The sequence below is a fragment of the Nyctereutes procyonoides genome, unplaced genomic scaffold, assembly GCF_905146905.1.
Source record: "Nyctereutes procyonoides isolate TBG_1078 unplaced genomic scaffold, NYPRO_anot_genome, whole genome shotgun sequence".
Taxonomy (NCBI): domain Eukaryota; kingdom Metazoa; phylum Chordata; class Mammalia; order Carnivora; family Canidae; genus Nyctereutes; species Nyctereutes procyonoides.
This window is the reverse complement of record NW_026575052.1, coordinates 37,038,887-37,056,512: the sequence shown is the minus strand read 5'-3', so window position 1 is coordinate 37,056,512 and position 17,626 is coordinate 37,038,887.

Below are 17,626 nucleotides of genomic sequence, written 5' to 3'. Positions count from 1 at the left end.
TGTTCTTTCCGATTCCACATTTGCAGGGAGATGGTTTGCACCATTCTGCATTAGGTTCACCTGTTTCCCAAGCAGCCACAAAAAGAAGGAAGGGGCGTGCACACTACAAATGTGGCCATCAGGACTCACCCCTAAAAGTAGGGAGAAATTTCTGAGAGAGGAGGGCAATGGGCTGGAAAGAAGGTCTAATGATAAACACATTTTCACATGGAACCCTGAAAGACCATAAAATACAGCTAAAGTGATCTATGAAATGCCCAAACAATGGGTAGTTTTTTAGGAAAAAAAAATCATTGGAATTGTGCTTGCTTCTGAAAACTTTTTCAAAGAGACACCAAAGTATGTTCCATACAAGAAAAGATAGCTGATTTGGAAATTAGAGGATCTGAGAACTATTCCTGGCTCTACCAAACTGGCTTTATGAATAAGTAATGTAATCGCCTAACATTCTTTTCTCATCTCTAACTGAAATAGCAGTAGGTACTGTATTTGTGTCATAGGGCTACAGGGGAGGAGAATATACTACTGTACTTACAGGAGAGGTAGGAATTAAGAAGAGTTTGGGGTTCTGTGTCTAATAATTACAAGTCACATAGAGACTTGGGAGTACATTACAGTTGGATATAAGAAAGCAAGCCAGTGGAATTGCTCCACCCACCATCAGCCTTATCTGTAGTACTCTGGAGGAACGGAGCTGTAAATTCAGTCTTTCCAAGCCAGAGCAGTGCTTACTATTGCTAAGGAAATGCCTTCTTTGATTATTCATATTCCAAATCTGTCACAAAAGGGAAAATGTATGTCCGTCTCTGAGACATATTCCATGCCACCTACCAAGTGTTCCAGAGTAATGTCAAATGAGAGCTGGGATTCTGGTTCCTTCAGTTCCTCCCATCCAGGATGGGGGATATAAATGTTGAAGAGGTGAAAGAGAAAAAGAGCTGGAAGGCAGAGGTTAAGATCAGAAAAGGACATAGTCAGAGACAATGACTCTGTTTTCAGTAGGTCCTCATGAGGCTCAACAGAGATTAAATAAGGGAACAGCAGGGACACCTGGGTGGCTCAGTCAGTTGACCATCTGACTCTTAATTTTGGCTCAAGTCATGATCTTGGGGTTGTGGGTTTGAGCCCTGGCATCTGGCTCCATGTTCAGCAGAGAGTCCACTTGTCTTCCTTGTTCACATGCTCTCTCTCTTTCTCTCTCTCTGTCTCAAATAAATTAAAAACAAAACAAAAACAAAAACCAGCAGTCATTCTGGCACCTAGGTGATGCTAGGAACCCTATATTATATCCAAAACAGGTAAGCAGCACATAAGAGCCATTTTCAGATAGCAACCAATACTACCTGAGATTTTTTTTTTAAGATTTTATTTATTTATTCATGACAGACACACACAGAGAGAGAGGCTGAGACACAGGTAGAGGGAGAAGCAGGCTCCATGCAGGGAGCCCAACGCGGAACTTGATCCCAGGTCTCCAGGATCACACCCTGGGCCAAAGGCAGCGCTAAACCACTGGGCCACTGGGGCTGCCCCTGAGAATTTTTTTTTAAGTAATCCCTTCACCCAATGTAGAGCTCTAACTTACAAACTCAAGATCAAGAGTCATGTGCTCCACCGACTGAGTCAGTGAGGTGCCACTATAACTTGAGACTTTAGGTCAAAGATAGCTATTTTTGAGCAGTGAACAGACTGAACTCCAAACTAGAGGACTATGGTGGAAGGTTATAGAAGCTTTTCCAGTCAGTTCATGTGGGGTGTAAGTAGAGACTGGTAAAGAGTCTTTTTGAATGAGTATTGTAAGGTGGATCCTTTGACCATATATAAAATTTGTATTTTGTGAAATAAAAGATGATGGAACCTCCAGGACCTATGTCAAGCTTATGCTCAATATTTTTCCTTTCTCTTTTAAACTTCTCACGTCAATTAGTACCTCACTGTTACAAGTGTCATAAAGTGAGGGGGCTAATAGCCACACAAAACCATTAGTTCCATTAGGTTACAGGGGTTACCTATGAAAGATATGACCCTGGCCCCAGGCAACATGCAGTAGAATTGAGGAAATAAAAATATAACAGGAGATAGCCTATGTAAGTATTTAGCATACCATATGCCTGGCACAGCATGTGGATTCCAAGAGGATATGCTGTATTATTATGACTGTTATTGTTGATGTAAGGTTACACTCTCATGTAAGAATGATGTTAAGAAACACATCCTCACTGGTTACATGGCCCCCATCACCTTCCTCCTGGCCGTTGTGGAGGACCAGGAGGCCTGGCAATGAGCCAGTACCCCAGGGGGATCTCCAGGGACAGAAGAATAGGGGATAGGCATCTGTCTCTGAGCTGTCTGGAGCATGAAGAGACCAAGCCAGAGCCTAAAGAAGTGCCAAGAGTCAGATCTAGGGGAATTAATTAGGGCCAAAAGCCAAGTCCAGACACTTCTGGTGAATGGGAAAAGAAGCCATGGGTCAGGAGCCAGGTGGAGTCCAGAGGAGAAAAGAAGCCAATTTGGAGCAAATCAAGGAGGATCCTGGGAGGTTGTCCAGAATAGTCCTGGAATAACTTTTTTTTTTAGATTTTATTTTATTTATTCATGAGAGACACAGAAAGAGAGAGAGAGAGAGGCAGAGACACAGGCAGAGGGAGAAGCAGCTCCATGCAGGGAGCCCGTTGCAGAACTCCATCCAAGGACCCTGGGATCACGCCCTAAGCTGAAGGCAGATGCTCAACCGCTGAGCTACCCAGGCATCCCTGGAATAACCTTTTATTGGCCCCTGGGCATGACTGTTTAACACTGTAAAGCTGAAAGATCAAGGCCCATGAGCAATACTGTAGGATAGAAAAAAGAAGGAGGAGAGGGAGAAAAAGAAAAAGGTGATGGAACCAAAGAAAAAAATTACAGTTTTTTACTGAGTATGAAGAGGATATACAGCCTGGTAAGGAGGAGGTGGTGAGCATTTGGGGAAGAGACAGTGTTTGCCAGCTCCTAACTGTAAGTTCGTAAATTGAAAACTTAGGAAACCTCTTCCATTAGACTTCTTGTTTGTAACTAGGGCATGTGGGCTGGTAGTTCTGTTTATCTGCATTTCCCAAAAGGATGGCCTTCTATTCAAACTCACTAGATTCATAGTAATGGCCATTCTCGACCTTCCGCCCAAGAAAATGTAACTCTTCCTAAGATAAACAGGAATGATAAATAGAAAAACAATCTTTAGAATTATCTTAAAAAATAAAAACTCATGTAATTTCTTATATTTTTTAATTACACTTTTAAATATTAGGGTTACTACTCCTTCCCTTATTTTCCTCATGGTTTCTAGGAATGTAGCTCTTAGCTCCTTTTCGCAGGAGTGGCAGGGAAATGACCGAGCTTGGGGTCAGAAGGCTTTAAATCAAGGTCTAGTTCTACCTAGTTCTGTGACCTTGGGAGGTCCCTTAATGTTTCCAAGTCTATGAAATGAGAGTGATGATACATGTGCTTATTACATAAAGGAGTGAATGTGTGCCATGAATGAGAATATGTTAAAGAGTGTTATAAAGTATTCAAAGTCTTATACAGGTAATAAACCAACTTTTGAGATCACAGAACTACAATCTGAAGAGAACTTAATACCATCCTAGCTTAAACCTTTCAAGTCTTTTAGGATGAAGGACCTTGTTTTAGTCATTTCAGGCTGCTGTAATGAAATATCACACACTTAGTGAGTTGTAAACAAACAGGCATTGGTTTCTCACAGTTCTGGGGGCTGGAGGTTCAAGGTCAGGGTGCCAGCATGGTCAGGTTCTAGGGAGGGCCCTCCTCCAGGTTGCAGATAGCCCCCTTCTCGTTGTATCCTCACATGGTGGAAAGAGCAAGAGAACTCTCAAGGGTCTTTTTACAAGGGCACTAATCCCATTCCTAAGGGCTCCACCCTCATGATCTAGTCACCTCCTAAGGCCCCTCCTCCTAATACCATCACATTAGGGGTGAGAATTTCAACATACGAATTTGAGGGGAACACAATCTTCAGTCCATAACAGATATTTTCTTCGAATAAAATCATACATAACAAATAAAAACAAGAGCTATTATAATACAGTAAGGAAGAGGAGGTACCACATCCCAGATAGATTTATATCACCCTGGGCCCCATCTCCCCTGCCCTACCTCTACACTGGAGAGGGGAGGATGTGGCCTTAGGTATTACTCAATGCGCAAATTTTAAACTCACTGATCTCATCCAACCTCCTTAAATTAGAGTTGAGGAAACTGAGGTCACAGAGTGGGTTACAGTTTCTCCTGCTATAAAATATCTTTCTAAAACACCAATTAGCTTACACATGATTAGTACATAGGGGAATGATGTCAGTAAAATATGGATAAAAATGCATTAGTTTATATGTGTTTTCTTTTAGGCAAGGGGAGCCAGAATATCAAGAAAAAAGGAAAAGCCCTCAACTCAACTGCTGTACAGACAGGACCACTTTTAGATCTATTAAATAGGAATGCCTGGGTGGCTCAGAGGTTTGGTGCCTGCCTTTGGCCCAGGGCGTGATCCTGAAGTCCCAGGATCAAGTCTCATGTCGGGCTCCCTGCATGGGGCCTGCTTCTCCCTCTGCCTGTATCTCTGCCCGCCTCTCTCTCTCTGTATCTCTCATGAATAAATAAATAAAATCTTTAAAAATAAATAAATTAATTAAATTAAATTAAATAGATAGATAGATAGATAGATAGATAGATAGATAGATAGATGTACCTGTGTGGCCCTCAGCTTGCTGGCAGGCTACACTTGCTCTTGTGCCCACCTTCATAGCAGCAGCCCCACCAACTCAGAGTTCCACTGCCATCTATATTATCTCCATGCCCCCAAGCCAACATTTCCACTCTGTTGTTTTTGTGCTCTACTAATATTCCCTGGCCATGTTGAATGCCTGGACTTTGCCAAGAATCTACAAAGGTACTATAGTAGTCAGCGCAGACTGCCATAACAAAATAACTCAGGGTAGGTGGGTCTTAGACAACAGAAATTAATTTTTTTCACAGCTCTGAAGGCTGGCAGTCCAAGATCAGGGCACCAGCAGAGTTGGTGTCTGGTGAGTCCTGGCTTGCAGATGGCCATCTTCTCACTATGTTCTTATGGAGAAAAAGAATGCAAGGTCTCTGGCATCTATTTCTCTTTTTGTAAGGACACCAGTCCTGTAGCATTAGGGCCCCACTCCTATAACCTTATTTAACCTTAATTACCTCCTTAAAGGCCATACCTCCAAATAGTCACATTGGGGTTGAAGGCTTCAACATATGAAAGGGGGTGGGGTGGGGAGAACTCCCCAGTCCATAACAGTACCAATTATGTTTTTGTTAGCACTGTTATTAGTGTCACATCATTTCATTGGTCTGTCCTTCACTTTATATTTCCCAGAGGATTGAAAATATATTTCTGAATGCCCAGTGTTGGTAAAAATATGGAGAAAGGGCCACTCCCTTATATTTCTGGTAATAATATAAAATAAAATTGGCACAACCTTTATGAATGGAAATTTAACAATACAGATTGAAAGCCTAAAAATTCTGCATATCCCTTAACTCAGACATTCCATTTCTAATCATTATCCTCAAAAAACACCAACCTATAGCTTTAGGATATTTACCATAGCATTAGAATTTGGAAAATTTGGAAGTACTCTTAACAATAGGGGACTAATAAATCTCTTGATGAAATTCTGTAAAACTATTCATACAATAATGTAGAGCGTGGAACGTGGAAATACACAACACACTAGGTGAATAGAAGTGAATTTAAAATTATGTAAAGGATATCTTATATGATTCCTTTTTTTCTAAAATATCACACTGTATGTTTTAGGTATACTTCGAAGAAAGGTTAAAACATTACCTCTGGGTGTAAGACTAAAGCTGATACTTATTTTATTCTTTTTGTTTCCTCTTATTCTCCACAGTGAAGCAACATATTTATTTTTTAAAACTATGTAAATATTTACATCTAGATACATATACTGTATGTACACACACAGTACAAGTGCGCACACTTTTGTGTTTAAATTTTTAGAGGACACACATTTGTGTTTAAAATGTTAGAGGAATAGGAACCATAAGGTGAATTAGAATGTTTACTTCAAATGATCATGTACCTCCATCATCCATTTCTTAGAATCTTCTGCATGCTCTGAATTCCCTGGGGAATCTTCTCCTTCTTTCAATTGACAAAGCAACAAAGGCATTAAACAATAACAAAAGTCTTTTTCTAGACAAATAGTCCTTGTTAGACAACCAATCACCCCATCTTTCCTTATTTTTCCATCCTTTCAAAAATCAAGGCAAGAAAAGGGGAACCAACAATACAGCTTACCAGTAACACTTTCTTAACAAAGCATTTTCTGCTGTTCTCCACATGTTCAGTAGCTTGAAAGGCCCAGGAATGTCCATAGGACTGTTTGGTAAGGTGATTTCAAACATAGGCATCATTCTTTTCAAGTAGAGCTGGCATTTCCGTGGGAGACTTGAATAGTTCCTTGAGAGTGGTTCAGGTCTCTGAGCCAAATATGTATTTAGGCACTGTGGTGGAGAGTATTTGCCAATGAGACTATCAATGCCCAGGTACACATGCAGTATGTGTTTTGCTACAAATGTTTTCCCAGTAAACAAGAGTGGAGCCATCAAAAGAAAGAGAATGCTAATTTTAAATCAATTAAATTCAAACAGAAAGGCTTCCTTTGGGTATAGTTGCCTCTTAGTAAGCACACTACTTTTGGAGACTTGTAGTATTTACCCACAAATTGTTTTTGAAGTGTCTGTGGCATTGAGAAGTTGAAGTCAAACTGGTCTCTCCTGCAGCTCCTTCCCAGTCCATGAATTATTGAGGGTAGAATTTAACGGGGCCAGTATTGTTCATCACCCTGCTCTAGATGATATAAATGCATACTCCATTATTGTTGCATGATAGAGCATTCCTGTGTGAGGTTCACAGACATGATTGGGGATGCCTAGGGAATCGGGAATCACATGGTTCTGTGGATCCCTCTTCCAGTCACATTAGGACCACTAGACAGAAGGAAATACATCAAAATCAATTGCTGCCCGGGATATTGGTCTAGAGAGGAGAATGGACTCTGAGCGATGGGATCTTTCCAAGCGAGGCATATCCAGCCTCAAACCTCACTTAAGGATGTGCCTCTGGCCCTGAGTGGCCTCTGGGACCACCTGGGAAGGGAGAACTAGCAGAGCTTGAGTCCCTGCCATACCAGTTCAGTCAAAGGGTGGATCATAGTCTCAATCCTACAGAGAGGAAGATAGTTGGGTCACTTCCATGCAAAGAAATGGCTCCCAGAGATGACGTTCATAGCCTGGCTTCTTAAACAGATCAAAGGTGGTACAAGAATTCCTGCAAACAGTTGCTCACCTTCCAATGCATGAGTCACTTAACATCCAGTGTTTGGGGTTTAGATTTGCTGTCATTGTTTTTATTGTTGTCTGGGGTGAGTTATTGGATTGAAAGCAATTTGGATATTGTCTCCCTCCACAGGGCTCTGCAGCCAAAAAGAGATTGATGAAAAGCAAAGGTTTGGGGCGAGTGATTCCAATGCAGCTTTTCTCAGAGCAATACAAATGATAAGGCTGTTACTTGGGAAAACAACAGTCCGTAAGAGTGATTTCATTGTCTCTGATGGGGAAGGGCGGGCATAAACATTAAGTATAGTTCATGACATTGGGGAATGACGGATGATAGGATGCTACACAGTCTTGTTTCCTCATAAGGATTCCTCAATGTTTGCAAAAGCCATATTTTTGTACGGTTCAGGAAGCAGCAAGACAACTTGGTGGTCCTCCTTGACATTGGTACAGTACTTTAAATTTTACAAAACACTTTAATACACATTATCACAGTTTATCCTCAAACTCACACTCCTAGGTAGGAGGGCAAGCACTCCTGTCTCACTAATGAAGAAACTGAGGGTCAGAGACTGGCCTCGTTTTACCCAGCCAAAATGTTCCTTCTTATCTACCACCATACCCACTCATGGCATACAAGTCAGGAGACTAGATGTCCGTTATTTGTTCCTCACCAACTATTTAATGAATATACATTAGATCTCAGTTCCTTTTCTATACTGTAGGATGATTAATAATCATGTAACAATACATGTTTTAAAATAAGAGACATATGACAGAAACCTGGCAACATTTTTGAAACCAATCAGAATAAATTAGGAGCCACAAGTAATTTTTTTACCTGTTGTGTAAGCTGCACTTGAATCCAGCAAGAATAGCAACTACCAACTGAAAGATGGTCCTCCCACACACTCAGTTTTCGGCCATGGTCTAAAATGTAAGGTGTTCCAACTATGTTCTAAGGGAAAAGAAATCTCATCTTAATCTTGGATTTATGTTTATAAATATTTTTGCTAACATGATTGACAAGTAACAACACTAGCTTGCCTTGTAGGGTTGCGTTGGTGACAGCCAAGTATTTCTATGTACATGATATAATTTAATCCTCATTCCACCCTTGAAGACAGGTAAAGATAAACATTCTTCCCACCTGCCATTGGAGCCTCATTGGGAAGGTGGGCACAGTAAACTGAGAGAGATCAAGGGTCACACGGGGAACATGCATCACACTTGAAGTAAGCAAACTGGGGCTTGAACAGGAGGACCATCTCCTCATATAACCTCTGAATCTCCCTGAGCTCCAGGGGAAAACTTAATGAACCTTCAAGATAGACCAGTTACTTACCTGCACTTTCTCAGTCCCATATCCACTTTTCTCCATTTAGCTCTGTGAAGTTAGAGCTAGGAACCTATGGCCCATCGTTCTCAAGCTCCCTTGCCCATGACTTCCTATCGGTTTTTACCAGTAGGACGACCAGGCCCACCATCAGAGGGTGAGAACAGAGGAGAAACTGTTCTCTCTGGGTTGGCCAGCATCTCTGGAGGTAGCCTCTTCCTTTTGTGATTCTAACTCCTCCAGTGGCTTCTCTCCATGGTTCTAGTCCAATAACAAGTGGGCTCCAGGAGTCCACCACCTTGATCTCTCCTTTTTACTCCCAGCCACGGAAGTAGGACTGGTTCCTGAAGCTACTTGTTTTTGGGAATGACCTCTTTTGTTAATTATTTCTCCAGCACCTTATCCTCTTGTTTGCTTTTATAACCCATCAAAAATATATGTAACCAGTTTCTTGTATGAAACTTCTTTGAAATATCTAAAATGGGCTCTGTTTTCTTAAATCCATCCTGACCAATACAGAGAAGAACCTAGCACAAGAACTGCCACATAGTTAATGTGTTAACATCAAACAATTAAAAAGGAAAAGACTTGCCAGTGTTACATGTTGGGAACCGCAACACAACTGTCCCAGCGCCCTGTCATTGGAGCTTTGTGCTAGGTGTGATAGCTATATGAGAATTGTCTCCAATAACAGAATGCTTCCAGATACCTAGAAGTTTAAGATTTTTTTAATGACGCATGCACCAATTTAATGTAATTTCCAAAACAGGGATGATAAAAATACTGACCTACCTCATAGAGCTGGTTGGAACAACTAATTAGCTCTCATAAAAACACTTCAACCACCTAAAGTACCTCATAAAAGTTTATTATGAGTAGTAATGCTAATAGTTAAACGTATAATGATGGGCATCAAATGGGCACGCTCCACAAGCTGATGGTGTTTTAAATTCTCTTTACGATCTCACCATTGTTTAGCAGTTCATATGTTGAGAGCTCTTCACAGCTGTAAATTAGTTAATCCCCATGACACTCACTCCTGAGAGATAGGTCAGTATTATTTTCTATTACTATGGCAACAAATCCTATGTAAATGCCCAATGATAGAAGTTGAAGATGAGAGACAAGAAAGGTTAAGTGACTTGTTCAAGGCCACACATCAAATAGGTGGCAGGATCAGCTTTAAAATGCAGAGGTGCTGACCCCACAGCCCACTCCTGTCCACCTGGTCAGCACTGAGGGGATCATTGACATTCATTTGCTTAGAAACTCAGTGAAACAGAAAATATCAATATGGTCTCTATCCTGGAACAAAATAAGAACAATTATAGTTTACGGGCATATAATTAAATGACTATACTTTGTTAGCCCATCAATGACAGGCAGTAACAGGAAGAGCAGTATGAATTCTAAAGACAGACCTTTCAAATTCATACCCCAGCTCAGCCTCTGATACATACCTACTGCACAAACTTGGTCATGCAACGTGACTGCTCTGATCCTCAGTTTCAGGGCCTAATAGTAGCAAAATGAAGCTAATAATGGATCTACTTCACATGGTTACTGTGAGGACTTAATGTAAAGCACTTAGAAATAGAGCCAAGTAGATAATAAGCATTCAGTCATCATCAGTTGTATTAAATAGATCCTATTATACAGGAAATATTTTTGCCTTCCAACAATGTTGCATGGAGGACAGAGATGCTTACAGGGTCACAGACCCTGTCCTCAATTGAGTTTTGTACAATGTGTAACTTGCCAAACAATATCAGGGGACATCTCCCTATATGGGACCGTTAATTGTTCAAGCAAGGCCACACTTTGCAAAGCAAATGATGTAATTCCTCAGTTGTCTGATAAGGAGTGCTCCTTCTGCTCCCTTTCTCACCTGTCCTTGGGTTTCCATTTTCATTTAAAAACTTTATTTACACTTTTATAAAAAGGCAGAACACAAGTGAACTATCACTAAAAGATTTCACATGTTAAAGAGAGTGCCGTGGGTGTTCAAGGTAGGAGGATCAGTTCTGGCTGAAGTGTGTAGGCAAGAATTTTGTCTTTTTTTTTTTTTTTAAGAATTTTGTCTTAAAAGATAAGTCTGTTTTTAAAACCCAAAGATAGCTGTGCCAGTTGCTGGGGAAGGCCAGGTGGGTGGGTCTAGGGAATGAGTGGGGCAGACATGAACAATGGAATAGCAAATCTTAGCAAAGGAAGAATGGAAGGATGGTTATTGAATACCTTTATGATCCAGCAACTATGTTGGCACCTTACATTACTTAAAAAGGTCACATAACTGGTAAGTGACCCTGCTGAGACCCAAATCAATTCACCTATTCCAAGTGTGAGATGATGCAAAAGAACCATCATTGACGTTAAGAGTGGAGAGCATGACACAAAGTGGAACTTTTGTGAGATTACTCTGGGCATAGTATTTAGAGAGGATTCAACAGGTAGTCTGGGAAAAGCCAGATAGATTTTTAGAATTCGAAGAGGGATAAAAGCTGGAATAGAATGGTGATGTGGGACTGGTAGGGGGAGCTGCCCAGTGGCTCAGTTCTAGCTGTGTAACAGAACCACCTGGATATAGTCTTAAAACTACTAATGTGTAAACTCACTGACTATTGTAGACACAGTAGGTGGGAATCAAAGGATACCATTTAAAACTGACACTAAAAAGAAACCAAATAGAGTTAATTAAAAACAGGGGGCTCAGGGCATTTTGTTTTTTATAACGATGAAAATAGATATCATAAAATTTACCATCTTACATATGTTTAAGTGTACATTTCAATAGTGTTAAGTATATTTACCTTGGATCTGTGGAACCTTTTCATCTTGCAGAACTGAAATTCCATAGCTACTAAGCAACAACTGGCCAGCCCCTGGTAATCACCATTCTACGTGCTATGTCTATGAATTTGACTGTTTTACATACCTCAGGTAAGTGAAATCATATAGTACTTGTCCTTTTGTCACTGGATTGTTTCACCTGGCGTAATGCCTCAGAGTTCATTTATACTACAGCATGTAACATAACTTTATGTTTTTAAGGCAACGTAATAGTATTCTGTTGTATGTCATATATACCACATTTTGTTCATTCATTTAGTAGTTGGATGTTTGGGTTGCTTTCACCTCTCAGCTACTGTGAATAGTGCTGCCATGAATATGGTTCTGTAAATATCTCTTCAAGAGCCCTGCTTTTGATTCTTGTGTTTATATACTCAGGAGTGGAATTTCTGGATCATATGGTAGTTCAATTTTTAATTTTTTTAGTAACTTCCATACTGTTTCCATAGCAATTGCACCATTTTACAATCCCACAAACAATGCACAAAGGCTGCAACTTCTCCATATCCCCACCAACACTTAGAATGTTCTGGGTTTTTAATAGTACCCACCCAAAAGGGTGTGACTACGGGCATTTTTAAAGGTATAAATACAAGATAATTTCCAAAACAAAAATATTTATCATACTAAATACCAAAAAAAATTGAAAGGAATGAAAACAAATTGTATAGAGAAACATAGCAAATGTAACATAAATGTAATAATAACATAAAGTAACATGACAGAATTGGCACCACCAGCTTTGTCAGTAAATATGTATAATGTTTAATTCACTTGCTGAAAGATTCTCTATCTGGCTCACAAAGCAAGACCCAACTATGCTCTATTCAAGAAACACAATACAAGTAATTCACAAAGGTTAAAAATAAGGGAATGGGCAAAGCTTTTCTAGGCAAAAGGAAACAGTGAAAAGCAAGGTTGCACTCTTGATATCCCATATATTCCGGGAGGAGGGGAGGGCAAACTGCATTGGGTCTCTGTTAAATTCCTGATTTAGGTAATGGCATTGTGGTTATAAAAGAGAATATTCTTAGTTTTAGGAAGTACATACTAAAGGACTTTTAGGGATGAAGGACTCTCAAAAGGTTCAGAAAAAAATCAAGAGAAGAATAAAATGTGCAAAATGTGCAAATAATTGGTAAACCAAGACTCTTTGGAGTTCTTTGTAGCTTCTTTCAACTTTTCTATGATTTGGAGATTTTAGTGAAACAAAAAGTTTAAAAAACTAATCATAATACTCAGATCTAATGCCCTAGAACTTCTAATTCTTTTAGCAGCAAAATCAAGCCAAGACTATGGTATTTTTTTAAAACCAGCTAATTCTAATATGCATTCAGAGTTGAGAGCCAATGCAACAGTCAATCCATGGCACCTAATTACTTAACTGGATGTATGTGGTAACAAAAAAAGGAGAAGTGATGGAAGACTTTGGTAGGCAGAGAAATGGCCCCTAAAAATATCCAAGTCCTTGTCCCAGAACCTATGAGTGTTCTCTGTTTGGCAGAAGGGACTTTGCAGACATGATGAACTTAAGAGTCTTAAAATGGGGCAATTATCCTAGATTATCTAGGGAGGCCCTCAATGTAGTCACAGTGTCCTTGTAAGAGGAAGGCAGAGGGAGATTTGACTACTGAAGAAGAGATAGATGTGGATGTGATCATGGAAGCAGGAGGTTGGCATGACACAGCCATGAGTCAAGGAATGACCTGCAGCCACAAGAAACTAGAAGAGCCAAGAAACAGATTCTCTCCTGGATCGTCTTGTAGGAACCAGCCTCTGATTTTACACCTTGAGTTTAGCCCTACAAAACTCATTTCAGACTTTTGGCCTCCCAAAGTGTCAGAGAATAATAAACTTGTGTTATGCCCCTGAGTTTGGGTAATTTGTTACAGCAGCAACGGAACAAACATGGTGCCATGAACAGAAGCATGACCTATTCAAGAGGATGAGTTTTTTATCCATTCATTTCTGGACTCCTAAAAAGAAATGGGAAAGTGGATAATCAGTGGATGAGACATTTCAAACAGTTTTCTGGAAGATGAAAAGCAGGAGGAGACATGCTGATAGAAAATACAGATACAGGGAACCACATCCCCAAACATTTGATCTAGGAGTTGTAGAGATCTGCCCAGAGCATTTGATCTAGGAGTTGTAGAGATCTGCCCAGAGCATCTCTTGTAAGCCTCCAAGCATAGAGCTGGCACTTAAGACAGCAGGGCATGGTAAAACACTGGGCTGGCAAGAGGATTCTTCGAATATACTATATACAGAACAGTTGTATTAGGGAGTGCCATCTCCCCCTTCTTCTCCCCTCTTGCTACACACAGCCCAACATTTATCCCTGAAAAAACTTCTGGTGGGCTCTTATTTAAGAAAACTGAATAAATAGTGTTCAGGAGAACCCAAGAGTCTGTGTTGGATGTTTTTACCCAGAGATATGTTCTCCTCATTTTGACCTAAGGTGAAGGTCCTGGCCTACTTACTCCAAAGCAAAACCTGCTAGTGATGGACCCCATCCTGGACACTGTGATTAAGCAGAAGACCTTCCTGTTTAGGGCAGAGGAAATCTGTATCACCTACTTAGTCCTTTTCTTTTAAATATGAATGGGCAATGAGTCCATTAGAAACTCCAGGGGAAAAGGGCAACAGAAGCAACAATCAAAAGATATTTGAGAAATTCATGGCTTAACTGTGAAGCATTCTACAACTTCAAGCAACTATAGCAATGTAAGGCAAGATAAACCTTTTGACCTTGAAGCTACAACCATTGTATCTTGAGTAGCCCAGAGGATATTTCACTGCACTCATAAAGGAAGAAATGCAATCCTAACCTACAACTCGACTTTGCAGTGAGCAATATTCACATAGTTATAATAATGTCAGTGTTGTTCTTTGATTTTCAATCTATAGCAAAAGCTCATAAAAGTTAATTATTGTTTCAGAACAGATGTAAATGTTAACTATCTTGAAAATGTAAAAGCCAGAAGACGTGGCTGAGATGAGGTGGGAGTTAGCAAGGGAGGGGTAAAATAGAGAAATGTAATAAAGAGAATAAAGTGGGAGTCAGAGAGATGTAACACCTAATATCACAAAGTTATCTAATAAAATAACTCAAAAGTAAACAACATAGAGATCAAACACAGCAGAAGTAGAAAGGTAGGGTATAATACGAATGAGCTAAGTCTTGGTCTTTCATGGCTGAGAGTCATCATATATTGCCTAAAGCTAAAAGAAAATCAAGAAATGGAAGTATGTTATTTAAAGGTATGGAAGAAATTATTAGAAGGCTTGAACTCAAAGAGATTGTTTCCGGAGACTGGACTAGGATAGAGAAAGAAAAGTTGAAAGATTGTTGCTTTTCATCATAAATTCTTCTGTGTGATTTTTCTTTTCACCACATGGATGTATTTCTCTAATAACATGAGTTTTAAAATGATAAGTTACCAAGGACATCATGGTAGATCCTCAATTACTGTCAGCCTAGTATTATTTACTGTATGATTATCTTATATTGCCCTGGGGCCTTTATTTAAGAACTGAACATGGTTATACAACTAGAGTCTTTAGTCATAAACTCTACAGTTAATCACTATATTCTTATGTGAATAAAGGATAGGAAAGAAAGGGAAAGAGGGAGGGGAAAGAAATAATAGGAAAGTCAAGGTAGGAGGGAGGTCAAAGAAGGTCAAATTGCTGAAGTCAGATTCAGAACAGAACAGATGAGTACTCAGGGTAGAGATTTCCAACAGGAAGGAGCTTTTGAGAGCAAAAACCCAGATACCATTTGGAACATCATTCCCGTAGACCAGCACAGTCACTAGCTCTGCTGGAATAGTCTCCTTGGCTTTTGGCTCAACAGGCTTCCTCCTGGCACTCTCCAACCCTGCCCCCTTCCTGTACACACACACACACACACACACACACACGCTTGCTGTTTATCTCTACCAGTTCCACAATGTACAAAGCCTTTTCCAAGTGCCGCCTTCTTGATGTCTTTCCCAATGATCTCAGACCTTAACAATCTCTCACTTGCTAAACACTTTATTATTTGACAATAGTTGGTAGGTACCATATGCTTTACTAATTGTTTGGGTTTCCTATGCCCTTCATCCCAACTAGATCATAAATTCTTTTAAAGGAAGAAACTCTGACATCCTTCTTTTGTCTCATCTAAGAACAAAGCACAGTATTGGGCTTCAAAGAAGTAATTACAACTCTGGTTAAAGCAGAAAGTAATAGATGAAGTTTTCATTTTAACTGAAACAATTTTCTTTCTCTACCTTGCACTGAATTATGATGAGGGCGTCTAATACATGTCATTTGTCATGTTTGTTACCTGGTTAGGACTGCCAGGACTCCATACAATGCCAGTCACCTTTTGTTCTCTGAGACAGGCAGCCTCAAGTGTTGAGTGTTGGGGACATTAGGAAGAAGAGATACAGCACCATGGCTGATTTTGGATCCAGTACGTACTGCCCCTCCTACAGAGGAAAATCATCCAGAGAGCAGGCATGAGCTCATAACTCATAGGTCAGAGGGATGCATGGCACATGACTTAACCCTTGTGGCCAAGGGAACAGGACTCCTATGGGAAGCACATATACAGGACTTGATGTGATCTAGAGAGGGAAGGCAATATGCTGGGCATCCACTGTCCTCACCTCCACCATCCTTCCCTCCCATTCCATACAGATGCTGCTGCCTGAAATGTGAGTTCTTCCAATTATTTTGGCATCTATGCCAAGGCCACTTCCTTGTATTCATGTTAGCAGACTTCTTTAAAGCTCAGGTCAAGACCTCTGCTCTCAAAGGAAGCATGTCAACATTTCTTCCGCTTGTTGCCCCTCACATCATGGCAACCACTTGCAATGTGTGTTTATCCGGAAAGCCCCAGGCAGCCAGCATGCTCAGACAAGCTGAACAGAAAACTCTACTGTGTACAGAAGAAGAGTTTTTGGTGTGCCCTCTGGCCCTGAAAATAACACTGGTTTTGCTATGAAGATTTATTTACCTTCAGAGCTTTTTTCCCACAAGTGCACGGAAATACCAACCCACATACACTGTTGACTGAACAGCCTTTTCTCTCTTGGTCATGAAAAAAATTCACAGAGTCTAGGACACTCCTGGTATGTGTGAGTGAAAACAATTCTATCACTCACTCTTTCTCCAACTTCTTTTGAGATTTGACAGGGAAATCTGAAAGGGGACACTTCCATGGCAATAAAGAAGAAGCCAGGAGTCCAGTTGTGGTGGCTGATTAAATCACGTTTTTTTTTTTTTTAATTTTTTTTTATTTATTTACGATAGTCATACAGAGAGAGAGGCAGAGACACAGGCGGAGGGAGAAACAGGCTCCATGCACCGGGAGCCCAACGTGGGACTCGATCCCGGGTCTCCAGGATCGCGCCCTGGGCCAAAGGCAGGCGCCAAACCGCTGCGCCACCCAGGGATCCCTTAAATCACGTTTTAACCATTCCTTCTGGTTTGTAGTGCTTTTCCCTAGAGCACCCTTGTAATGGGGCTACAGCACCATTTATTATTTACAATTGCCTTTTTTTCTTGTGAGATCAGGCTTTGTTAAAAGTCCATTTAGGACTGGTCATACTTCAACTAAGGGTCAGTTGAAGCTTCCAAGTAATCTGCTGGGTGTCAAATGTCATTATGGTACAAGCCCCAACACCAGCACATAAGGAAATATATTTACCTAAATTCGAAGAAGCTGTGATATGTGGTTACAGAACCCAATTCCGTGCAAGGACATGTCAAAGAGAAAGAAACAGTCCCACCATTTCCTCTGCTGTCTGGTGTATGTGACACTCATCCCTGGCACGTGAATATTTATGTATACTTTGTGCAAGTCTTGCTAATTGTAATTATGATTGCTTACTACAGTTTCCAAGGTAACAGTTGTCACTGCAATGCTTCACTGCCAACTCAATTTCCATTCTCCTGCTGATATAACAAATATTGTGTGACATTTTAACTGAAAATATCTGTAAATGGGTGTCTGAGTGTGGTGTGTTTCTTTAAAAGGAAGGAAAACAATTATTAGCT